Here is an 8,443-nt window from a genome sequence, read left to right on the forward strand (position 1 = left end):
GTATACTGCACATCAAAACTATTAGATGGAATAGTTGGTTCCTGACCTTGAACCAATTGAGAGAGGAGAAATAATCATAATATATTGATCTAATGCATACAAGTGCTATTGTATGCAATATATCGTATTTCATACCAATACATGAAACTTTGTTCTCATTAGTAATAGTTCAGCTATTTATGGAAGGCATTCAATACTAAACCATCATCATCAAGATGAATTATCTTGATTACACAATCTGAAAATTATTGAACAAGCAACTTTATGAATGTCAAACGTAGGTTGACCATGAATGTACATGTGATCAACTTATTGATGCATCTTTGTAATATATCACATGATAGGTGAACGAGCCCTTATTTACCTTTTATTCTTTTCCAATTTTGAGGGATCCAAGCCTAAAATTAGTTGGTCCAACCAAATTATCATGAGAACAAGCAACATTAAAGTTCATGAAGAATTTTCTAATTCTTCTATATATGTTCAATACTCAGTATGCATATCTTCGGGATATTGCAATCGTTCATGTCAACTTATGAACTTTTAATCTAGTAAACTCCAAGTTTACCATGATATGTGTTTTTGCTTTACTAAATTTCAGATTTACTATTATATGAATAAATTTCAGATTTACTACTTCAGAAGTAGATTTCAAAATAACTCATCTCAGCTATTCTGCCTCTTTCGGAAGTGAGTTGTCATACCATCACAATCAAGTACACGTTTATATTAATAAGCTTCACTAAATATTATCACATTCACCCCAGGGAATGGATCTGTGCTTATAATAATCAAAATTCTCATTCCCCAAGAATGGAATATAATCGTGTCTTAAGTCTATCAAATTATGATAGTGTATATATCTTATAACCTCCTTCATCATATTGCTACTTCAGGAGCAAATTGAGGTGTACATATAATGTAGAGAATTTTTCTCTAGCATAACTTATAATCATAATAACCGTGTGAAAATATTATCACTTTTGATGATTATTATCATTTTATCTCTCCACACTTATAGTCGTGTATTCAATCACTTGTCTTCTTTCAACAATGAAGCAAGTTGTCAACTTTCATATTTATGCTACCATATTCACTTCATGGAATAGAGCATATTAATGGGATAAGTTTCATAATCTTTTATTAAACACCCATTATTTTGCTTTAGCCATCATAATATCATCAATATGGTGTATTGGGATTCAAACTCAACATCTTATCCAAATAAAGGCGTCTTAGACATCAATCGATGAGACTTGAACCCAACATATTATCATCCTTTTGATAATATTGTTCTTGAGGAATAAATTTAAAATATAAATGGTTCCAAACCAATTATTTTTCCTCAAATCCAATAATAATTATATTAGTAGTAGCAAAAGAAAGATAACATAAGAATTACTAACCTTGCAATTATCTTTAGATTTATAATCCCACCTTGTTTGGTAGAGTCTCGTACTGATAACGTGTTATGAAACAATAAAGAAAGAAGAAGAGTAGAGACAGAAGAGAGGAGACTTCTTTATTTCTCATTCTCTTGTATGTATGAGAGATTATAAGATTGATAATACAATGAACAAAATCTCTTTATTTATAGGGGAAAATACTCTTAGTTTCTAACTAAAAGTCAGATACTTCAAATCTTGATAGATATCAACTAGATCTTAATAGACATTCAATATAATGTAAATACATTTATAACAGAATTGTTGTTTTAGCATGCCATTTTTTCTTGAAAAAATCACATAAATATATCATTTAAGAGTCAATATTACAAAACATACCAATATTATTTTTTATTTATAAAATATAGTTTTTATTTACAAAATCTATCAACTATTCAGATGTCAAATTAATCCAAATATTCAACCCAAGTATTCAATCCAAATTAATACAGTAAACCTTTTTTCCCTCTCTTTTGTTGTACATCATAAGAATTTCTTTTGATGCTTGCCAAATCTTGTAACATTAAATAACGGACAATCTCTAAGTGGATTTCTATTCTGGAAATCCCATATTGTTGTAGTGTGAATTCTCAAAGTAACAGCCACACGAATTATGTTCTCTTTTCAACTGTATATTCTAAATTGGAAATTTTTTAGTTAATTAGAAATCAAACGCAGTTGAAAAATAGGATGTATAGTATAGAAATAAAGTCAGAATAGTTGTGTAGAAATTGTTGAATAGTTCTACTGGTGATTGTTCTTCCGCTTCTGTGGGATTGAAAATTAAATCTTTCAGTAGTTTCAATGAGTTTCGAGAATTTTTTGATGACACCGGCGGGGAGAGGATATCAATGATTTTATGGTGCATGAATTGTATAGAAATTGATGTATTAATAGTTTTTATGGTATCTGAATTGTATAGAAATTGGTGTATTAATATTTTATGGTGACTGAAATAGTTAGAAATTGGTGTATCAATAATTTTATGGTGACTGAAATAGTTAGAAATTGGTGTATCAATAATTTTATGGTGTCTGAACTATATAGAAATTGGTGTATCAATAATTTTATGGTGTCTGAACTATATATAGATTGATGTATCAACAATTTTATGGTGTCTAAAATAGTTAGAAATAGGTGTATCAACAATTTTATGGTATCTGAAATAGTTAAATTGGTGTATCAATAATTTTATGGTGTCTAAAATGTATAGAAATTGGTGTATAAATAATTTTATGGTGCCTAAAATGTATGAAATTTGTATGAAATGTGGTTTGAATCAACTAGAGAATTTACTAACCATTAATGGTATTTTCTCCTCAATATATTAAAAATTAAAGTCAATTGAATTAAATAAATTAAATTTAAAAACATAAAATAATATCAAATAATTTTGATGTTTTTTCGATTACCTTATTTATTGTTTTTTTTAAAAAAAAAAAAACTTAGTTAAAAAATAAACTAGGAGAATTTATAGGATAAAATATCAATCATTAAGTTGCCCCCTTAAATCACGTTATTTTATTTACTCTTTTTTTTTTTTTTACCTTATTTGATAAATTTTATTATATTTCTATTGCTATATTTTGAAAAGTAAAAACTATTGATAGTTTTTATAATTTTGATTCTTAAATTATATATTTATGTGATTGACATTCTTTGACAAATGATGCAGTCTCTTGAAGTAATTGGGCCTTGGCCATACAGGAGAGAAAGCAACTACCTTACCACTTAACCCCAATTCACAACATTAGGAAAAATGACAAAAACTAACATCCTTAAGACTATAATTACAATAAATAGCAATATTTTTTTAAAATTACAACTTATAGCAAAAGTAGCAATATTTTACCCACTTCATAGTAATTGAAGAATATGTATTTTTCAGTTGTGCATATGTATTTATGAGTAATACATCACATTATGCCGATATAAAATCAATTTCAAACTCGTAATTCGAGTATGAAGTTTCAAATTTCAAACATATAAGCGTAAAATTGGATTTGCTAAAGCATAACGTTAGATATGTATGGTTGAAGTTGACATATCAATTGTGATGCCCGGACTTTAGTCATGAAACTTCTCAAAAAGTGACCAGAAAATGATTGCTTCTTTATAAGCCAAGTCCATTATAAATAAAGGCTTAAAGATATAAAAATTTAGAGAAAATTTCATAAGTAGCAAACTTAAGTCAGTAATTAGAAGTTTCCTAATAACTGTTTCATAATTATCTGAAATAACAATTTATATTTTGTATTTTAGACATTTTTTGCTACTAAAACATATATATATACAGCGAGATATACTAGCCTTCTTTTACTTAAATCAATTGAGTTAAATAAGGAATAATTATCCATGTATTTATAACAGTAAATTTCTTTTTTATAAATTACTCTTATTTAAAACAGTAGATTTCTTTTTCATAAATTACTATTATCTACAGCAATAGATTCCATTTTCAAATCAAACTTTTTTTTTTCATTTTTTCTTTCCAGTTGTTTTCCTCTCTTTTGTTTCTCTTTTTTTTTTTTTCCTTTATCATTTTTTTCTTTGTTTTTTTTTCCTTTGTCGTATTTTTCTTTTTCTTTTTTTATTTTCATTTTCTTCTTCTTTTTTTCTATTTTTATTTTTTATCTTTCTTTTCGTTTTTATTTTTATTCTTCTATTTCTACCTTTTATTTTTCTTTCTTCTTTTGTTTTTCCTTTTTCACTTTTTTTTTAGATTTTTCTTTTTCATTTTTTCTTTTTCTATTTTTAAAAATTTTTTTACTCTTCTATTTCTAGATTTTATTTTTTTATTATTTTTTTAAAAAAAATTCTTTCTCATTTGCTTTTGGGTTCTATTTTATATTTTCTTTGAATTTTTTAAAAATATGGCTACATCGAGCATAAGTAATGGATGGTAATAAAAACACCATAATCATTTATTGTATTTATATTTTCGATAGTATTTATTTTATATTCATTGATACAATTGTATTCACATTTTATAATTCGCACTTACATTTGTATTTTTATAGTTTGCACTTGTATTTGTATTTTATAGCTCACACTTGTATTTGTATTTTACAGTTCGCACTATCATTTATATTTTATATAATTCACACTTGTATTTGAAAGGATTATTTTATATTTGTATTTTATTATTGACTGCATATTGTATTTTTATTTTGTGATTTTGTTTTGTTTGTATATTTTTATTTTATTTTCATTGATATATTTGTATTTTAAAAAAAATTATTTTGTATTTGAATTAAAAAATAGGAAGAAATATGTTCGAAAAGAAACCATTCAATTGATGTAGTGTTTGTGGGTTTAAGGGTCACAATAAGCGTTCATGTAGGAAATATCATAAATGATACATTTCAAAATATTTGTTGTGAGGTGATTAATTCTTCAATGAAAGCTATGTTTCATATATTAAAATACGTTACAGGTACGATTTCAATCTTTGCAACTTTGATTAAAAAAATATAAATAAATTTATCTATATTTATTTAAGAGTACATTTATATATTTAGGTACATGTACAATCACAAATACATATAAATACAAATATAAAATATTGTGCAACTATAAAAAATAAAATTATATTTGTATATACAACTATATAAACCTTTCCTCAATTATTAATGCATATCTAATTAAATTACATGTGCAATTACTTAATGTATTTGCTATTGATTTTTGAAATATATATAAATACATATATATAGTTGTTCAACTAAGTAATATATATATGTAAGATCTAAACATAAAACTGTATAATCACCTATTAATACATATATAATTACATATACAACTAGAGAAAAGACATCGTTTTTCCCCTTAACTTGTCATCAAAATTTACTTTAGCACTTAAACTTAACTTATAATTATTTACCCCCTTAACAACTTTCAACTGAATTAATTTCAACCTCAAAATCAAAATTCCACTCTCACAACAAAGAGTGCACTACACACGCGTCATGTCATTTCCAAATCAGTGTCACATCAGTACCATGTCATTGCCAGGTAAGAAATTTTAATTTAAAAAATAAAAAAGTAATCCCACACACATACTTTTTATATATTTTTTTTAAAATATATATATATATATATACTATTTTTACATATATATAAAATATATATTTTTAATATATATATATATATACATATATATTCACAGCCCCCGCCCCACCCCGATTCCTCCTTCTTCTTCAGGCAGCCCCTCTCCCCGTTACATCGCCAAACAGTGTAGCGTCATCATTTCGTATGGAATTTGGGTTATTCAAAAGTTGAGTGAATGTAATTGGAGTCGGAAATAAACGGAGCTCCGATTCTACCGACGAGAACAACGGCGACAGGCTGGAAAGAGCATCGTCAAGAGCAAGTGATGAAGATGAAAATGGTATTAATACTCGGAAAAAGCTTAGGTTATCCAAAGAACAAACAGCTTATCTTGAAGAAAGTTTCAAAGAACACCATACTCTTAATCCAGTAAGACAAATAAAAAAAATAAAAATTATGATTGAATTTTTTTTTCTTTTGAGTTTCTAGGTTGTTAAACAAGAAAAGAACAGTTGTTGATATACAAATTAAACAATTCCACCACCATAAGTTATGGTGCAGATCCAAACAGTGTCAGTTTTAGAAGAACCTACCTATCAATATTCTCTATTGTTGTAAGCTTTCCAATGAGTTTTTTTTCTTCATCAAATGAAAAATTAACTTGAATCAACTTGGGCAAATCCAACAATGAACTAAATACAAGTACATGATCACAAAAATAAATAAATACACAAAATCTCAAATCAATTTAAGATTTTTCCTCCATTAAAATATTATTTCAACCTTCAATTCTAACTCCCTCAACGTTTTTAACAATCAAAATTAACAAGGAATTGACAAATATTCTGATTCATTGCTGGAAAGAAGAAAAAATTAAATTCAATGTTGCAACGATGTGCTGGGGGTAGGGGTGGGGTTGAGGGGAACGAGGGGGAGGGGGGCAGGGTTGTAGAAGATGTTTTCTTATTATATATATATATATATATATAAAGAAAGAAAGAAAGAAATTTTTGTAAAATTTAAAAGGTGGACCCCACTTTTTTCATGTTTTTTAAGTTATTTACGCACTGGTTTTTAAAAAAATTGTCACGTCAGCAATTAGGGTAGTAAAAAAATTAGTTGAAGTTGTTAAGGGGGGTAAATAATTATAAGTTAAGTTTTAAGTGCTAAAGTAAGTTTTAGCGACAAGTTCAGGGGGGAAATGATGTCTTTTCTCTATACAACTATTGAAAACAGGATAAATATTCAACATAATACTAAAATGAAAATCTTTCATTCAATTTGATTGAGTACCAATCTTCAAAATATAATAACATAATTATCAAATTTGATTAACTTTTCACATGAAACGTGAACGTAGGATATGAAACTTAACAACTACTCAACTACATCATTGTCAACCTACAGTTAAATGTTATCACACACAAAATAGATTTTTTTTTATCAAACTTCAAGGACTTTTGTGTCGTCTTTTATCCTGATTTTCCTAACAAACCTCATTGGTGCTTCTTGCCATGAATATATGATCAAGTGAAACCTATACAACAAAAAAAAAGATAAATACCTATATCACATCTACATACTTAAAAATATACAAAAACATAGACATACAAATCTGCATATGTATTTACAATACAAAAAATACATATATATCTGTATATGTATTTACAGAAATACATATCTGACCCATATATATATGTACACATATAGGACACAAATCTCTATAACAAAAACGACAACTATATACATATAGGTAATCAAAAAATACATAATACATATCTTAAATAGTAAAAAATATAAATAAATACATATGTTGCCCTTTAGAATGACATACAAATTCAATACTGTACAAAAATACATATGAATATGCATTTGTGTATACAAAATACAAATACATGCACATGCCCCAAAAAAACTTATACACAACCAGATTTGTGTATATATACAAATGAGTACCCATTAGTTGATAAATACATATACAAATACCTTTTCGTCTTTATATCCTTCAAAATCATATTAGAAGAGTTTCAACATCAGGACTTAAAATTTTGCTCGTTGTTCAATTTTTTTCCTTTATTTTTTCCTCAGATCTTTGTATTTTTTGGGGCGTTTTGGAGATGAAAGTTTCTTCACTCCTTTTTCTTTCATCATTTCGGCCATTTCGCTGGATCATTATGATGTTTCGACCTTACCTCTTCGACGCTCGCTGATTTCTTTAATTGTTCTACCATTAATGCAAACCTCCACAATCATACCATAAGAAATCACAAAAATTTTAAAAAAAACGCAAGGACAATGATGAAAAAAAAATTATAAAATATATAGAATTTGGGAAAGAGGTAACATACAATAACTATAAAATTAATTATCACCTTATTTTGTGGAGCATGATCTTTATCTATTAAGGTGAAAAAACGTGAGAAAAAGAAAAAAATTGAAATGAAAATATGAAGAATATGTTCTATTTGAAAAAAAAAAAATATAAAGATACAGTAAAATAGGAAAGAGAACAAGTGTTAAGAGTGAAGATAGGAGAAGTTTTCTCCTTGATAGCTATAAACATGCATGTATAGTGATCCCTAAAAAAAAAATACTATTTTTGCTATAAAATGTAATTTTATGTAAGTATTGCTATTTATCATAAGTATTGCTATTGATCCTAAAGAATGATTTAGAATGAAAACAAAGAAGATATATGTATATGCACACATATTAAATTCTATTATGCTGACAAAAACAGTGAAGTAGTTGAGGGTTAGAAAATCAAGCACCCACCAATGCAATCGAATCAAGTTAGATGAGTATCAATCATATTCACCCAATAAGCAAACCTTTTGACCATAATTTACTCCTGATTAATCTAGATTAATGGGGAAAGTAAATTATTTTAATACCAAAAATTCAAAAAGAAATCGATTAAAGAAAGTTCAAGAAACAATCCAAAATCA

The sequence above is a fragment of the Capsicum annuum genome, chromosome 10, assembly GCF_002878395.1.
Source record: "Capsicum annuum cultivar UCD-10X-F1 chromosome 10, UCD10Xv1.1, whole genome shotgun sequence".
In the NCBI taxonomy this organism is placed as follows: Eukaryota; Viridiplantae; Streptophyta; class Magnoliopsida; order Solanales; family Solanaceae; genus Capsicum; species Capsicum annuum.